The sequence below is a fragment of the Protopterus annectens genome, chromosome 12.part0 (assembly GCF_019279795.1).
Source record: "Protopterus annectens isolate FY-2018-M chromosome 12.part0, PAN1.0, whole genome shotgun sequence".
Classification (NCBI taxonomy): Eukaryota; Metazoa; Chordata; order Ceratodontiformes; family Protopteridae; genus Protopterus; species Protopterus annectens.
In genome coordinates, this window is record NC_056746.1 from 849,157,531 (window position 1) to 849,177,092 (window position 19,562).

The window sequence follows — 19,562 nt, forward strand, 5'->3', positions numbered from 1 at the left end:
AAAAATAGTTCTGAGGAAAAAGGCTGCTTTTACCAAACAATATGAACTTACCTAAATGGTTTAAAATATATAATGGTAATTTTGAAACAATAGTTAAATGCAATAAAATGGTAATACCCACCTCTTGAAAAGTGACTGACAGAGGACTACATGCAAGAGGCATGCATGAAAAATCATACAAAAAGAAATAAAGAATATATATTGTCTGTTCTTATTTTGTTTATATAGCCATACTGCATGCTTAATTGTGTGAACATGTTTGCTTAAGTAAATCTGGGTGAGCTCAGTTAAGCTTTACATAAAAGCGAAATTTCATAAAAAGAAACAAAATTCAATTTAGTAGACATTTTGCAGGTTGGGTATGCCACTAGGGGCCGTGATGTTGTATATTTATTATTAAAAGAGAACGGGAGAATGGTAAACCCCTAGTGGATGGAAAATTGAGAAGAAACAAAGATGTAGTTGATGAGGTGGGCAAAGAAAGAATATTAATGAACTAAGATAGATCAAGGAGGGAAAAGGGGATTCATAAAGACAGAATTAAAACAGAAAAAAAATAAAGAATACTGTTATTCTCAGTTTAGAAACAATTTAACAAAATTGTGGCAGTAAAAGCTGATAACATTTAAAAGGACAAGAATAAATGCACAAAGAAGAAGGAATGAGTTAAGAAGAAATATTAATAGAAATGAGCTAATTGGATATAATGCAAGGAAGATTTTTAACTGTGAACAATGGAATGGGGATTATACCATGAAAGATTTGTAGCATGTCAATAAAAAGCACAGGCTCTTTTAAAGAAAGAAATATGGGGGGGGGGTTAGAAGGAGATAGCATGTGTACATAGTTATTTCATTGTTGGTTTGTTAAACAATGTTGCTTAGCATTGCATAACAGATAAAGAAAGAACAGTTAGATAAAAAGGAAACAGAGTGTTGTAGAGGGAGAAAATCAAGTAGCCATATGGGAAAGGGGGAACAGAGAAGCAGGAAAATGGGGGCTTACTAAGTAAAACATGACAATGAAGATAAATCATCTCACAGACAAGTTTAAAAGACTGAAGGTTTGAGAATATTTTAAACCTAGCAAAGTAAGAGTAGCAATCAATGTTGCAGGAGACACATTTGAGTTAGGTGGAACATGATGAATTGAAAATAATGTGCTTTAGGGAAGGATTTCATGGAGAAGTGCTACAAGGTGGGAATAGAGAAGTGCTACTAATAAACAGAGGAGTACCTATTAGCACAGAGGAACAAAAATAGATAAGCAGAGAAGATACATGTCAGTGAAGGGAAATTGGTGGGGTAATAAGGTAAGTTTAGAGAGTGTTTATTTGCCACTGAAAAGAAAGAAGATAAAATTAGGAAGGGTAATGCTGGAAATAATCACATTTCATCAAAGGTTTATACTATTGGCAGGAGACTGGAATCTTATTACAACAGCTGAAGACATGAGTGGGGCCAAGGGTGAGGAAATTGATGGTGATGGGAAAGTTACTAAAATATTTCTAAAAAGTTTGGGCTGAAAGATGTGGAACTTTTTCAAGTAGTCAGCAAGGGATTTATATACTACTAAGAGCAATGTAGAAATTGGCCAAGATTAGATGATGCATATATTTCAAAGGAACTTTAATATTTGGTAAAGGATATGCTAACTTGTGCAAGAACTATATCTGATCATGCTCCTGTTGGGGTGGAGATAAAGATGCCAAGCACAGAGGGGGGAGATTAATACTGGAGACTCTGAATAAGCTTGCTGAGAAACCTGCAGAAAAAGTGAAATGAAAAAAAAAAATACAGGTGTTGTATGGAAAATAAGGGAAAACAGCATAATCCAGGGGATGTCATTAGGAACTGGTAATAAATCAAAAAAGAAATACAATACATTAGTACAGGAGTGGGAAAGAAAGATTGGGGAAGACAGGGCTAGATTTATGAAGAATGAGGAAGCTACAAAATGGAAACTGGGAGTTGATAAGGGAAGAAAGGGAGAAGTTGGAGAAGCTGGAGAACAGGTGGAAAAATATTTGGAAGACTCAATAAAGAGAAAGGAGGCAGCTATATTATTCTGGAATTCCTTAAAGATGCAAAAAAAAAAAAAAAACTTTAGCAAGCAAATTGAGACAACAGAAGGTGAAGTGCAAGATAGTAAATATGAAGGATTCAGGAACTCGGAGACAATATACTGAGCCAGGAGAGATCATGAGGATTCTGTGTTATTACTATAAGATATTATAAAGAGAACGGGGGAGCTAGACAACTAGGTATAAAGATTAGGGGATTATGAGGATGAGGAGGGGCAGCAACTGAGAAGGCCTATTATAGTGCATGAGGTTAAAGAATAGATGGAAAACTGAGCTATAGGTAAGTGATCACAATATGACGGTATTTCTATTGAGATATAGAAAAAGTGTAAGGCAAGTGTTATCCCAATTTAGCACCTGCCGCATAATGAGATATTAAGGGAAAGGTAACACTAGAATCCTGGAAAAACAGCACTATTTTCAATATGAAATAAAGGAAGAATTCACCCTACCCAAGGCAATTTCACCCTATAGCAGTGCTTAGCCATGACTACAAAATATTTGCAGCAAAACTGGCATATAGATTAGCAAGAATATTATCAAGAATAGTAGATCGGGATCAGTGTTCTTTTGTTAAGGTATGGACATATATTTTATAATATTCTAAAGACACATATAGGGATGGAACAGTATGATTAGAATTTAGTATAGATGGGACTAGATACAGAGAAAGCTTTCTGATAAGGAATATTGGAGATATTTATGGGAACAGATGAGGATTGGATTCCCAGTGGAGTTCATTAAGATTAGAATAGGAATCTATAACTACTTTGAGGTTGTGTTAAAGGCAAATGGCAGCCTGTCACCAGAATAAATAATAGGGAGGGGAATAAGTAAGGGATTCTCTTTATCCCCCATTATTATTATTTGCTATATATCTGGACCCTTTGGGGCAAAAAATAAGACAATCATTTAGCAGGGGATGGAAATAAAATAGGGGAGAGGAAAAAATGTGATTGTTTGCAGATTACATCATTTTGTATATATGCAATATTCTGGAACAATTTACACAGTTTTCTTTTTTTAAAACAAGTTTATTGTTTTTAACATACAAAATAAATATCATAACAATTTTATACAAGTAATTAAAATAGAAATGGTTATAACATTCAATAAAATAACCAAAGTATTTACAAAGACATCCACTACAATCAAATCAATTAATTAAACTAAAATACCATGCTATTGAAGCTAAGATTTTTTTAACAGATTTTGTAAAGTATCCCATATAATATAGTAAGATGTTTTTCTAATTGTTCTTGATTTTATTGTCATCAATTCCATATGGCACACTACAGTCATAACATTTTTAAATTCATTAAATGAAGGAGGAGTATCTGAAATCCAATTTCTGGTTATTATTTTTCTAGCCACTGCTAGAATAGACCATAACAAGGGAAGCTTAACCTTTTTAACACTTTGAGGAACAGGAGTGTTGAATAATATAAGAGATTTAGAAATAATGAAATTATCTGTAAAAAGAGCCTGCAAAAATCATTGATTGACTTCCAATATTCTTTCAATTTTATACAGTCATAAAACATATGTGCCCAATCAGCATTAATTTCTACATTACATCTTTTACATAGATTGTCTTTATTATTTATTTTATTCATCGTCAAAGGTGTATAAAAGGATCTATGTAAAAATTTCCAAGTAAAAAGTCTCCAAATAATGGAAGAAGTAGTTTTATAGGCAGATTCCAATATATATTGTTTATCTTGTTGATTTGGTGATTCACCATTAACGGAAGTGAAATAATTCCAGTAGGTATCTACACTGTAATAAGTTTCTTCTCTGATAATTTTATGTATGTATGAAAGCTTACCTTTATCAGAAACTTTATGTTGTAAATTTAATATCAAGTAATCAATCAGTGTTGGAATAGATTCTTTAACTGTTATAGACATTAAATCAATTTTATTAATAAGATGTTGTCTAAAGGTCTGAACTTCTAACCAACAAGTTTCTCTCAGATCAAATTCTTGTTTTAAGAAGTCTAAATTTTTAACTTTATTATCAGATAGCAACTGATACCAATACTTTAGATCATTTTCTGTGACTAAATGAGTTCTTTCAGAAGTGGATGACAAAAGCATACCTTGTGTATACATTATAGGGAATATAATAAAATTCCATTCCTTATACTTAGGATGCATGAATATAAAATTACGATAATTAATAATAATGTTTAATGGATAACTAACTATATGTTTTGGTGTAATAGGTGAAGTACAAAATTCTTTTAGTAACCATAACATGGAATTATTTACAATCATATTTTTATGTGTTAAAGAGATTTTCATGAAGTGAATACTAATTAGTTCCCAGTAATCTTTCCATTTTGCAACATATGACTGATCTATTAACAAAGTAATAACTTTTATAATAGAAGAGATAGTATATAAGTTAAAGTCTGGAAAAGAAATGCCCCCTTGAGACCAGCTATTAGTATGTTTCTTTAATGCAATCCTAGGTCTATTAGGTGCCCATAAGAAATTTAACATTAGTGTATTCAATTTCTTGATAATTATTTTTGTAGGTGGGAGTATTATTGATTGTATTAAGTATAATATCTTGGGGAATAGTAAAAAAAAATATTATTCCAGGTATTAAAAAGATTTTGTATATTAAGAAGACAGGTATTATAATTATTATGTATAATAGATTTGATATCCTTAGTTAATATTATACCTAAGTAAGTTATCTGACCTGAATTGGGTATATATTTAGTAAAATCACTAATGAGAACATTTTTTCGTGTATATATAGTTAGTATTTTAGTTTTTTCTTCATTGAATATTAAACCAGAAATATTTTTAAAATTCATCATTTTATCAAATAGGGATTGCATAGAAGAATTAGATCCTGCTGATGTAATTAGAACATCATCTGCAAAAAGTTGAATTTTAGATGTTGTATTTTCATCTATATCAAATCCTTCTATATCAGTACTGTTTCTGATCAGATTAGCCCAAGGCTCCATTATTATTAAAGTAAATAATAATGGAGAGAGTGGACACCCTTGTTTTGTACCTTTTAAAATGGGTATATTTTGTGAGACATGTGTTCCTATCTTAATGTAAGCCAATGCTCCTTTATATAAATGTTCAATTAGATTTACAAATGCATCTGAAAAGTTTGTGCACTTCAGTAAGATAAACAAGTAGTCCCAACTTACTGAATCAAATGCTGAACTTATGTCGAGACTAATAAGTGTTAAATCATTCTTTCTCCTATTTGCTAAATCAATTAATGTTAGAGTTCTCCTTATATTATCAAAAGTATTTCTATTTACAATGAAGCCTGTCTGATCTATATCTATAATGCCCAGGATGATTGTCTTCAATCTATCAGCAAAAATACTCATAAACATTTTATAATCAACATTAAGTAATGAAATAGGTCGATATGAAGTGCATCTAGTTGGATCTTTATTGGGTTTTAAAATTGGCGAAATAAATGTGTATTGCCAAGATGGGGGAGTTATTAACTCATTTTGGGCCAAAATAAAAACCTTATGTATTAATGAGTATGTACTTTTAGAAAGAATTTTATATATCTCTGGTATAATACCATCATTACCTGGTGCTTTGTTTGATTGAAGCTTGTTTATTTGTGTAACAACCTCTGTATATGAAATATTTTTATCCAATAGTTTAGTCTGTTGTTTATTAAGTTTTTTATTCATGTTTGTAGTTATATATTTCTTTATCTTATCTTTAGGTTCCATGTTAATGTTATTATGATTAATTTTGTGAAAGTGATTTCTAAATTCATCTAATATTTCTGGTAGACTAGAAACATTCTTCTTTTTCCTTAGAGAGAAAATTTCTTTGATATGATTTTGCTTATTCAACCTTTTTGTTTTATTTTTAAGTCTATGTAAGTATTTGGGACTTATTGAGTAAGACAAAAACTTGTATTTCTCTAAAGTTATTTTAACTTTATGAGTTAAAATTTCTTTGTATTTCTCATTTAGTTTGTTTATTTCTTCAATGACTTTTTTATCCATAATATTTTCTTTATTATTATGCTTATAAGAGTCTAATTTACTTTGAATATCTAATAATTCCTTATCCCAAGATTTCCTTTTATTATTATACCATCTGATACTTTGTCCATATAGATATGATTTTAAAGCATCCCAAACATAAACAATGGAGACTTCAGGAGTATTATTTATGTCTAAAAATGTTGCACTTCTGAAAGTATATAATCTTTATAGTCTTTTAGTTGAGTTAAGTATGCTGGTATCCTTTTGATCTGAACATTGTAAGTACTTTTTATCATGAACTCAAAGACAATTGAATTATGATCTGATATAGGACACGAAATGATTTTAGAATTAATTAATTCTCTTACCATCTGGTTAGAAATAAAGACTCTATCTATTTTTGAATAAGTTTTATATCTGTTAGAAAAAATGTGTATGGTAATGATTTTGAGTCTATCTGATTATTAATATCATTTAAATGATAAGAATTAACAAAGTCCTTTAAATGTTTTGCATTAGATGTAATTTTCCTTTTTCCTATAGTAGTAGTATCTTTTTCATGTAGGATACAATTAAAGTCACCTGCTAAAATAATATCTCCTATAGAGAATGATATGATCGTATTAAGATGGTATTTCACTGTATTAATACCAATTCCTGGTATCCAATATACATTGATTAATGTATATGTCTTCCCATTAATCTGTATTGTAACCATATAGAACATTCCTTTATCATCTTCATAAGACTTAATAGTTTTAGGTATGGGCATACTTTTATTCCATAAAATAGCCACTCCTCTTTTTTCTGAGTGTGCTCTGAACTAACTAATACTGTATATTTATTAGTGGCTAATTTATCAATATCCTTTTTCAAGAGATGTGTTTCTTGAAGGAATACTAAGTTGGCCTTATGTAAATTAATGTATCTCATTAAGCTTGCCCTTTTACATGGATTATTCAGTCCATTAATGTTTAAAGAAATTCCTTTTAGAGAAGTAATTTGGCATTTTTAAAACATATAAAACTTATAATCAGAATAACAATTAACAAAATAAGTAATGTTATACCTCCTCCTTTAGGTGTACCTTTAAATATAGCTGTATTTATTGAGACTCTTATGGGATTTTGTATAAGCTTCGTTTTTGTTTGTAGTGACAATGAGTTTATAAAATGTATTGTGGATGTCAGAACTATATACAAACAACAGTAAACAGAAGAAAATAATATAAGGATTAAACCTTGCACCCAGCCTGGAGTTAAAAACTCCAACTTTGAGTAGCACATACCACTCAAGTTAACACCCTACCCTAAGCAGCAGTACCTCAGCTGCCACCTTATCAATTTAATACTGGTTATTATTAACTAAAGATAACCTCTTTCAATTAGATTATCTAGTAAGACAAAGCTAAACATTTGATAAATCAGCATCATATAAACAAATAGGAACTTTTAGAAACAATTCATACTGCTATGTACATCTATTTAGTATAATACATTTATAATCAAATAGCATTCAAATAAACTTGATATTGGGAACTGAGAAGAGAGAGAGAAAGAAAAGAAGTGAGAGGAAGAGAGAGAGAGAGAAAAAAGGGGCATATCTACATATTAATTTATTCAAAGTTTGTAAGAATAAGTTCTTATGTTCATTTAGAGTCAATAACTAAGGCTATTATGGTTCAGACATTACATATATTAGGATATACCTATTTTCTGTCATAGAAATGCAGTTAACAGCTTCTAAAAGACTTTAAATTACTTGAATCAAAGCTTGTTTGTCATACTTATTATTGCCAGTTAAATAAAATATTTATGTACATAAATATGGTTACAAATCATACTGCATAGCTATGTAAATTCCCAGATATACTTAAATTATTGTGAAGAAAGCCATCTGTATTTTATATATCTGAACTGCTGCTTTAAAATATGTCACATGACAACTTCTTCTAAGATAAAATCATAATGATATTTATGCTTGTCAATTAGATAAGTCAAATGAATTGTAGTATTATATATGTTTAAATCATAAGTATTTACATACATTAATATGTTGCAGTCATGTAAACTTTCAAAAACATATGTATATATATTTTACTTTCTATGCCTTCTAAAATATCACCCTTGCTTACTATGGGATACTGAATCATTTAAAATCATTATAACTTTCATATTTTATAAATTATAACATGAATAAGTAAGTAGTTATAAAAAATAACTCACATTTAAATGTTATAGAGTTCATTTTCCATCGCAGAGTCGCATTTGCAGCAGTTCTACTTCCTGGTAGAGTGTTCTTCTTGAATCTGCGATGTGTCAGTGTGAATTCAGGGGTCAAAGTTCAAATTGACTGCATTCAGCTTCTCTGCGTGAATTCTGAGTGTTGAAGCTTTTAAAACAACTCGAGGACACTATTCATGAGGTAACCCACATCCCAAATTGTCTCCCTTAACATTCTGGCGGGAATTTTAATAAATGCAAGTGACTGACATTCATTTAGAAATACAAATGAAACTAAACAGAGTAAAACCTTCGCAAAGTATTTTACAAGTTATTACAGTCTCTATGGCAGTGAAACTAAGCCCACAGTTATTAATATATAATACAACTAATTTTGTATGCCCCATTTCAATTTTTTATACAAATCTTATTATATACATGTATCAGTATTATCAAAAGCATGTAAATGTACTTATATGAAAGAAAAAGAGAGAGAGAGAAAAGAAAAAAAAAAAGAGAGTAGAAAATAAAAAGAGAGTAAGAGAAGAAAGAGAAAAGATAAAAAGGAAGCTATAAAAAGTATCTACAGTGGAATATTACTTGCTGTTTATATTAATAAAGATAGATATGAAACATATTATTTACTACTATTTAGTTCTAATTATTAGTAATTAAATCATGACAGATTATTTGTAAACAAGTATAAGCAATAGAATCATGGCAAAATAATTAGCAAGAGTATTTAAACAGCATATATACTTTTTTTAAAAAGAATTAATAAGTTATTATTCCACTTATCATATTTTCATCATACTTCTCTCCCTGCCCTCCCCCACCTCTTACTGAATGCATAATCTAAAAAGAGTGTCATTATTTAAAACAAGAAGAGAGAAAAAAAATGTATCAAATTACTAACCTTGGGTCTCTTTATCACAAAGAGAAACAAGTTGATTGATAGCTTGTTATTTGTTCCTCAGATATTTTGACTATTTATGAAACAAAACAGTTCTTTGTACACAAAAAATAACTTTGATTAAATCTTTTTCAGAATATTTGTGGCTTTCTGGAGATGCAGTAACTGTATTTAAAGAGATTAATAGTGAAGAAAAAAGAGAGAGAGAAAAAAATATATATAGAACAAGTCATTTGTTTTTTAGTCTTTTTTTCTTCTCTGAAGTCTTCCAAGAAGCTTCTGTTGCCAACCTCTTTAATGAAGGACTAGCCCATTCCATTTCCTCTATTTTATCCAAAATCTTATTTTTTTTTTATATACAGCAATGCAGAATCTAAGTCTTCAAAAATTCTAGGGCCATCAGGTAGAAAGATTTTTAGTTTGGCAGGAAACAGAAGGTAGGTTTTAAACTGTGCTTTCTTAAGCTCTCTTATTAATGGCAGAAAAACTTTTCTTTTAGTTATTACCAAGGAAGAATAGTCATTGTCAAAACGCACAGTTGCCTCATTAATTTTAACAGGTGCTTTAGGTTCATAGGTTCATAGGTTCATAGGTTCATACTAGGCTATCTGCCCGAGGGCATTTACAAGCCTAGCCCATAGTTTTGTGGCTTTAGTATGGGGAACTATACCCATTATTTTGCTGTGCCTCTGTCGAGCAGTGTCACTGAGGTAATCCCTGGGGTATATCTGCGATCTCCCATCCATTGGTCAAGATTTCTCTTGAACAAGGCCAGCGAGGTGCTCTGCCTCACATATACCGGGATTTTGTTCCATAGCATAGGGAGTCTTTGGGTGATGAAGCTATCCCTCCAGCACGTCCTATTAATAGCCGTGTCGAGGTTTAAGTCTCCCGCCCTTGTGGCTCTGACGGATCTAGATTTTTTGAGGTGAAGCATATTCATCAAATCTGGGTTTGACATGGCCTTGTATGTCAGGCACAGGTCACCTCTGAGCAAGCGTGGCGACTGAATAGAGCTGAAGTTCTTGCAGACGGGCAGCATAGGACAGATTTTTGAGACATTATATCCTTTTGGTGAGGAACTTTGTGGCCTCTCCAGCTGCTGCAAGTGTCGGGTCAGATACATTCCGAATGGGGCATTGTACTCAATCATTGGTCTGATGAGTGATGAGTATAGGGAAACTATGACCTCCCTTGATCTAGATGTGAATCCCTTCATGATAAGGTGGGCAATGTAGAAGGTCTTCCTAACTACTTTAGCTACATGGGTGTCGAATGACAGGCTACTGTCAACCTGGGTCCCCAGGTCCCTGATAACTTCTTCTGTGCTCAGTGGATTGCCACCTATATGGTAGCTAGGGGTAACCTTGTTTTTCCTGAAGGGTATGACGATGCATTTTTTGGCATTTAACTTTAGGCCATGGCTCTGGCACCAGTTATCCGTTTCTGTGAGACCCTTTTGAAGGATATCTGTGTCAGATGTGTTTTCGACTACGGTGCCCAGTTTGCAGTCATCTGCAAACTTTGTCAGCCATAACCCTCCTGTGTTTGCTTGTACTTCGGAAAAGTAGATGCCAAACAAGAGTGGGCCCAGGACTGAGCCCTGTGGGACACCACTTGTGACAGGCTTTGAGTCTGACATGGCGCCAGCAACTCTGACCCTGTGGGTTCTGTCACTCAGCCAGTTTGCAACCCATCTTGTGATGTATGGGTTAACATTTAAGCTGATGAGTTTTTCAATGATACCCGAGTGGGGTATTGTATCGAAGGCTTTCGCCAGATCGAGGTAGGCTGTATGGACTGCCTTTCCCTCATCAATGGCTTTGGTGACTGTTTCGAAAAAGTCAACCAAGTTTAAAAGGCATGATCTGCCTTTGACAAAGCCAAACTGGGTTGGATCCAAAGTCTGCAAATTCCCTATGTCTTTATTTATGAGATCCATTATGATCCACTCCATGGCTTTGCAGATAAGGCTTGTCAAGCTAATGGGCCGGTAATTTCCAGGGTTGGTGGAGGCACCGCCTTTGTAAAGTGGGACCACCGTCGCAGTGCGCCACTCCCTGGGTACGTATCCAGAGGTGAGACTATGATTAAACAGCTGTCCTAGCTGTGGGTTTAATTCCTTGTTGAGTTCGTGGAGCACACAGCCGGGGACACCATCAGGTCCCATGGATGCTGTGTTTTTTGCTTTGGAGAGAGCAGTTCTCACTTGGGCGTTAGAGATGTTTGGGGGGCTGCAATCGTTTGGTATAGATATCTCTCCTTTTGGGGGGGGGAGAAGTTTGCACTGAACCTGTCAGCCAGTATGTTGGCAATGTCTGTAGGATCAGTAATCTTCACATCATTTTGAACTAGTTCTGAGCATATCTGGGAGTTTCCTCCCAGGTTTCTAACATAGCTAAAGAAGGCCTTATGACTGTCTTTTGAGTCTTTAGCTATTTTTCTCTCAAAGTTTGCTTTGGATGATTTTATGAGAGCTCTTAGTTTTTTACTTGTAGTAATCAAAGGTGTCTTACCTTTTAAGGATTTTGCTCTATCTTGTAGTAGCTTCCTCCTTTTGTTGTAGAGTTTGTTTATGGCTGGGGTCCACCAGACTGGACGCTTGCCTTTGGTACAAATAGTCTTTGTTTTGCTTGGGATTGCCTTATCCATGCAGTCCTGTAGGTGCTGGTAGAAGGCATTTGTAAGTGATTCAGTGGCTTGAGTACTGTTTTCCGCCAGCTCGGGGGCCTTAAAGGAGACCACACTAGTCTTTAGAAGTGTGAAGTCGGCTTTCGAGAAGTTCTTTACTGTGGTCTTTTTTATTTCAGGTGGGGGTGGGATGAGGACCTCCAGCGAGATTAGTTTGTGATCTGATCTCACCAGTGAGGGGTATACTTCCGGTATTGAACATTGTGCTCCCATGTTCATGATGATGAGATCAAGTATGTTTACTCCTATTGTGGGGATGGTGACTAGTTGTTCCATGGCATTTGAGTTTATGAATTCCAGGAACTTTTGGGCTAGGGTGTTTGGGCTTGAGTAGTGTTCCCAGTCTATATTAGGGTAATTGAAGTCACCTAGTATGATGGTGTTTGGAGATACATTTATCCCCTCCAGTGTTTTCAGGAAAGCCATGTGAGGTTCCTGAGTTTGTGAGGGTGGCCTGTAACATGCTACAATTTGCAGAGCAGTCTTGCCTATGGTTAATTGCACCTGTATGGTCTCCGATGCATCGTGCATTGCCACCAATCTTGAGGTGTGGGTGTCCTTGATGAATATGGATACCCCCCCTCCTTTCTTGGTATTGTCCGGATTTTGGGGCCGGAACGCATGATATGAGGTAAAACCTGATAGCGCTGGGGTGCTCTCAGGAGCCTTGAACCAGATTTCTGTCACAGCACAGACATCGATGTTCTCCATACTGAGAAGGGCCTCGAGTGCGTGCATTTTGAGATTGAGACTTCTGGCATTGAGCAGCATTACCCTTAGTTTTTTCCTTTTTGTGTTCTAGGGTGGTAGGTTTAGAATTTGAGCCTTGCCTAAAAAGGCACTATGGGGTGGCAAGAGCCTTTGCCAATATCCAGAATCCCAGGGTGACAGGTGCAAGCCGTCCCTTGAAGCAGCGTGGCTTGTCCAGCATGTCATCCCAGGCAGACAGACATTGGATCCCCTTTGAATGACACCAGAGTTTAAGCCAATTGTTAAAGCTGATCATCTTATCTCTGTATTGTGGCATCATTCTTGGTGAAGGTAGGATACTGCTCAAGGTCAGGGTCATACCTGCCTGGGCTATATAATCAGAGAGCTCCTCAATGTCTCTTTTCATGTAGTCCAAGGAGGTACGTCTCAGGTCGTTTACACCAGCGTGGACAATGACTGAGTCGTATTTGTACCTGCTGTTGAGAGACCTGAGTGCTTGCACTATGTGGCGGATTCTAGCGCCCGACAGGCAGCTTACTGTAACCCTCTCCTTACTCAGTCTGGTGAGCGGGACGTCAGTGTGTCTGACTATGGAGTCACCAATGACTAGTGTGTCTGGCATTGTGTTTGGCCTTAAGGGCTGTGACTGTTTGACACTCTGACTGTGAGGTCTATGTGTTTCAGGTGTTGTGTTCTGAGGTGGTAGTTGTTTGGGTGTCTGCTTTGGTGGCCTCTGCTGTTTTGGTAGATTTTTGATCAGAGCCTCCGAGTATGTCTTTGTGTGTTTATGTGTATGATTTGAGGTTGTGATGGTACTATGTGAGATTGGGTCTATAGTGTGTGTGGTAACCTTCTCCTCCTGTCTGGTCTTACCAGTCCTATGTTGAGAGAGCTCAGCCTCCAGTTTGGCCGTATAGTTGCATCTCTCGCATGTATTTGTGTTTTGTGGGAAGAGGAGAGGGTTGTCTGTGTACATGAGGCAATTGTAACATTGCCTCAATATTCCCAGGTTCACCAGCTGAGCAGGAGAGGACACTAGCAACTGATCCCTTGACATGCTAGAAGGAATAGACAAAAAAACTTTAAAAGAGATTTCGGGGGATGTGGGTGACCGAGAAATGGGGTTTGCCTTTTTGGGGTACTATCTATAACAAGAGTGCTGTATCAAGGTGATAAGTACTGTAGGAGCAAGTGCTAGGTTTAACAGATAAAGAATAGTCTACTCGGAGTCAGGTAGAGATGATCTTTTTAGTTATAGGATACGCTAATTAGATCAGTAGTATAGTTCGAGGAAGGTAGTTTTAAGGGAAAATTTGAAGAGTGGACTTTAGGTAGCCCGAATAGTTTAAACCTGCTTAACCGGCGCTGCCCTAGTGTGCAACAATGGCAACTCCACGCTAAATCACGCTAAATCGCGCAAACGCGCATTTAGCATGTTTTATATCAGGGGGCTGAAAGAAGCTAGGAAATGGCCCAAAACAACCAATAGACTACAAGTTGCTGGCTGAAACCTCACAAAACTGGACCAACAGGCAGCTCAATGCTTCCCACTCCCACTGGTAAGCAAGGCCATGCAGATTTAAGTACCATCTCTTTGTCAAAGGATGATAGAAATCTAACTATAACTGATCTAGGATACTTTTTGTTAGAGTTAAAATTAGATATGGATCTATGGGCTCTTTCAATACCAAAAGAAAATGTTTCTGGCAAGTCTAAAGTTTTGGGGAGCCATGTATTTAAAAAAGAAATAATATTGTTACCTTCTATATTTTCTGGCAGTCCAAAAATCCTAATATTATTGCGCCTAGATCTATTTTCCAGGTCATCAAGTTTAGTTTGTAGATGTGTGTTCTGTTTCAGCAAAAACTCAATGTTGATTTCTTCTTCTTGGATTCTATTCTCCATGTCATTTACAGTCTCTTCTATGCCTGTAATCTGAGTCTTCTGTTGTTGCAAGTCTAGATGTAACAAATCTATTTGTTTTGTAGTTTTTTTTCTATGAAGTTATCAATTTTAGTATCCAGTTTGTCCATTTTGGTAGTAAGTTGCTGAATTGTAGATATCAGAGACTGAAGCTCTTTCTTGATGCTGGAATCTTGAGAATTTGTCTTACTGGAACTCATTTCAAACAGAGGAGCTGACAGAGAAATTTCCAAAGTGTTTTCTGACAGGAATATTATTGAAATTTTCTTTCTTTTTTAGATATTATTCAAGAAACAGATATTCCAAACGTATTTAGAAAGAAAATTACTTCATAAATTAATTTTTAAAGTAATTATTTCCTGTCAGTGCTGTGAAATTGGTGGAGCTGAAGAAATCTGCTGCTATCCTGTGTTCATCCTTGGCCATGCCCCCCATTTACACAGTTTTCTGATGATAAGATACACAGATAAAAGAAAGGTGATGTATGTTAATTATGTGCCCACAACTGAATTGGTGAGGAAATACTCAAAAGTAGACAAATATAAGAAGCTGAGAATGGGTAGTTAGAAACTCACAGGAATCCCCAAAATTAGGAGGTTAAAAGGAAAATAATGCATATTTTAAAAAGATGGAGAACCATCAATATAAATCGAGATCAGAAAAAAGAGTTTGAAAAGATTTGTTGTTCACATAGTAATATATAATGTGTAAGAGTTTCTAGTTGATCCAGGTAAAGGATCTTGGGACCAAGTGAGGAAAGAAATGATGAAGTATATGTGAGGAATGATATGCTGGGGGAATAGCAGAAGTCCTCCTACCAGTGGGGTAAGTAGGATTAGCAGTACCACACTTGCAGGATCACCATAGGGTGGCAGAACTTAGTCTTCTATATCCAGAGTGGCATTTATGAGTCTAAATGGAAATGGATAGTGATTAAGCAGAATAGTGCAGAGGATAAACATTTGGTCACAAGTGATGAATAGGGAATGAGAAAGCAGTTTCTTAAAACAGATTAAGGGTGGCATACCACTTTAATTAAAAAAGAATCTAGCTGGATTGTTAGACTAGGTGCTTTATTTAAGCCTGGCCTTAATGAGCTTACCTAATTTTGGTATGAACCAATAAGAACATGACTCTGATTATGTGCTTGTATATTTTAACAAATTAAGTGTCCATTGTGTGTTAGCACTGAAGAAGGCTCTACTATTGCTGAAACCGGTCTGCTATTACTTTTGCAGTTGCCACAATAAAGAATTTTTGATTCTCTTCAAACTCCTAGGTGCTGGACAATTTTTGTGTTTCGTATGCATTTGGTACAGTCCATGCACCTTGTCGTACTTGCGTGTCTTTTGTGCTTGCCAACATATGGATTGATGCATAGTTGAGAGAGTTTATCTATTATGCCCGAGTGGGGAATAGTGTTAAAAGCTTTTGCCAGGTCAAGGTAGGCAGTGTGCATCATCTTCCCCTCATCCATGGCTTTGGTGACTGTCTCAAAAAGTCGACCAAATTTTACAGACATGCCCTCCCCTTGACGATGCCAAGCTGTGTGTGATTGAGTGTTTGAAGGTTGCCAGTTCCTTGTTAATGATGTCCATAATAATCCATTCCATGGCCATGCAGATCAGGCTGATGGGTCTATAATTTTCCCAGATTGGTGGATGCTCCACCTTTGTGTAAAGGGATGACAGTGGCTGTCCTCCACAAAGCTAGGACACAGCTGGTACTCAGGCTTTGGTTGAATAGGGCACCTAATGGTGCTGCAAGTTCCTGCCTGAGTTCATGTAGGATGCATCCAGGGATGTTACTGGGTCCCATGGAGGCTGTATTTTTTGCCTTTGAGAGAGCAGTGATGACCCAGTCCCTAGATATAAGGGGGAAGGGGGCTTGGAGGTCGTAATTTGAAAAAGTGGGTTTACAAAATATATTAGAACTATACATATTGTTAACCACATCCTTCTTCACCTCCACATTGAGAAATGTTATTTTATTCTCATCAAATGTGGAAGAAAAATTTAAAAATTCTGCAGTGTTATTGATGTACAATAAAAATTCTTGTTTATCTGAAGTATCAATCCACACAATGAATATGTTGTCCAGCAATCATGTGTAAAGTGTCCAGCTAATAGTATATTCACTATTAAAAATGTACTGATCCTCCCTCTCTGCCATCACATAATTTGCAAACATGGGGACACAAGCTTCTCTTATTGCCACTGTGTTGCATTGCCTAAAATACTGGCCTTCAAAAAAAATTATTCTTTAGTACTATGTCCATTAATACCACTGTGGCATTGATTTTATCTGTGTGCATGTCTGTGCATTTAAGTAATTGCTTCTCAAACCAATAAAGACCCACATCATGAAGGATGACAGAGAACAAACTATGGACATAGATTGTCACAAACATTGCATTAGGTTGAAAGTCTGTATTTTTTTAACAAACTTAAGAAGTGCCATGAGTCCTTGTAAATATGTGCAATGTTACTTAAACCACTCATTAAGCTATAATCCAAGTTTTCTATGAAAAATCTTTTTGAGCATGTTGTACCCACTATGGGCTAAAAAGGAGGATGTACTAAAGTCTTATTTATTTTAGGTATGCCAAAAATATATAAGAAAAAAGTTGTTCATCTCCACCTACACTTTAGATAGTAATGGTATAGCAGGATGTATTAATAGAATGGTGCCAAGTCATCATCTTCTTTCAGCTGTTCCTGTTAGGGGTCGCCACAGCGGATCATCTGTTTCCATTTCTTCCTGTCCTCTGTATCTTGTTCTGTCACACCAACCACCTGCATGTCCTCTCTCACCACATCCATAAACCTTATCTTAGGCCTTCCTCTTTTCCTGTTACCTGGTAGCTTCATCCTTAGCATCTTTTTCCCAATATACTCAGCATCCCTCCTCAGCACATATCCAAACTAACATAATCTTGCCTCTCTGGCTTTGTCTCCAAACCTTCCAACCTGGGCTGACCCTCTAATATACTTATTCCTAATCCTGTCCACCCTTGTCACACCCAGTGCAAATCTTAACATCTTTAACTCTGCCACATCCAGCTCAAACTCCTGCCTTTTTGTCAATGCCACTGTCTCCAACCCATAAAACATAGCTGGTTTCACTACCTTGTAGACCTTCCCTTTCACTCTTACAGGTACTCGTCTGTCACAAATCACTCCTGACACTCTTCACCCACTCTATCCTGCCTGTATTCTCTTCTTCACCTCTCTTCCACACTCACCGTTACTCTGAACTATTGACCCCAAGTATTTAAACTCATCCACCTTCGCTACCTCTACTCCTTGCATCCTCACCATTCCTCTATCCTCCCTCTCATTCACACACATATATTCTGTCTTAGTCCTGCTGACCTTCATTCCTCTTCTCTCTAGAGCATATCTCCAGGGTCTCCTCCACCTGTTCCCTACTCTCACTACAGATCACAATGTCATCTGCAAACATCATAGTCCACGGGGACTCCTGTCTCATCTCATCTGTCAACCTGTCCATCACCATTGCAAATAAGAAAGGATTCAGAGCTGATCCTTGATGTGACCCCACCTCCACCTTAAACTCATCTGTCACTCCCATCGCAGACCTCACTGCTGTCACACTACCCTCGTACATATCCTGTAATACTCTTACATACTTCTCTGACATTCCTGACTTCCTCATACAATACCACAACTCCTCTTTGGGCACCCTGTCATATGCTTTCCTCTAAGTCTACAAAAACACAATGCAACTCCTTCTGACATTTTCTGTACTTCTCCATCAACACTCTCAGAGCAAACATTGCATCTGTAGTGCTCTTTCACTGCATGAAACCGTACTGCTGATCACTAATCATCACGTCCCTTCTTAACCTAGCTTCCACTACTCTTTCCCATAACTTCATGCTGTGACTGATCAATTTAATCCTTCTGTAGTTACTACAGCTCTGCACATCACCTTTATTCTTAAAAATCGGTACCAAAACACTTTTTCTCCATTCCTCAGGCATCCTCTCACTTTCCAAGATTTCATTAAACAATCTGGTTAAAAACTCCACTGCCATTTCACCTCCATGCTTCCACAGGTATGTCATCTAGGCCAACAGCCTTTCCAGTCTTCATTCTCTTCAAAGCTATCCTTACTTCCTCCTTGCTAATCCATTGTACTTCATGATTCACTATCCCTTCATCATCCAACCTTCTCTCCCTCTCATTCTCTTCATTCATCAACCCCTCAAAGTACTCTTTCCATCTCCTCAACACACTCTCCTCGCTTGTGAGTATGTTTCCCTCATTATCCTTTATCATCTTTACCTGCTGCACATCTTTCCTAGCTTGGTCCCTCTGTCTAGCCAATCAGTACAGGTCCTTTTCTCCCTCCTTAGTGTCCAACCTTTCATACAACTCTTCATATGCCTTATCTTTAGCCTTTGCCACCTCTCTCTTTGCCATGCATCTCATCTCCTTATACTCCTGTTTACTTTCTTCATCTCTTTGACAATCCCACTTCTTCTTTGCCAACCTCTTTGTCTGTATACTCTCCTGTACTTCCACCACCATGTCGCCTTGTCGTCCTTCCTCTGTCCAGATGTGATACCAAGCACCTTTCTAGTCATCTCCCTTACTAGCTCTGCTGTAGTTACCTAGCTATTTGGTAACTTTTCACTGCCACCCAGTGCCTGTCTTAACTCATCCCTGAACTCCACCTCACAATTACCCTTTTTCAATTTCCCCCATTTGATCCATGGTGCTGCCCTCACACTCCTCCTCCTCTTCTTGATCACCAACGTCATCTTACAAACCACCATCCTATGCTGCCTAACTACACTTTCTCCAGTCACCACTTTACAGTCTCCAAACTCCTTCAAACTGGCCCTCCTACATAAGATATAATCCACCTGTGTGCATCTTTTTCCACTCTTGTATGTCACCCTATGCTCCTCCCTCTTGTTAAAATACGTATTCACCACAGCCATGTCCATCCTTTTCACAAAATCCACAACCATCTGACCTTCTGCATTCCTTT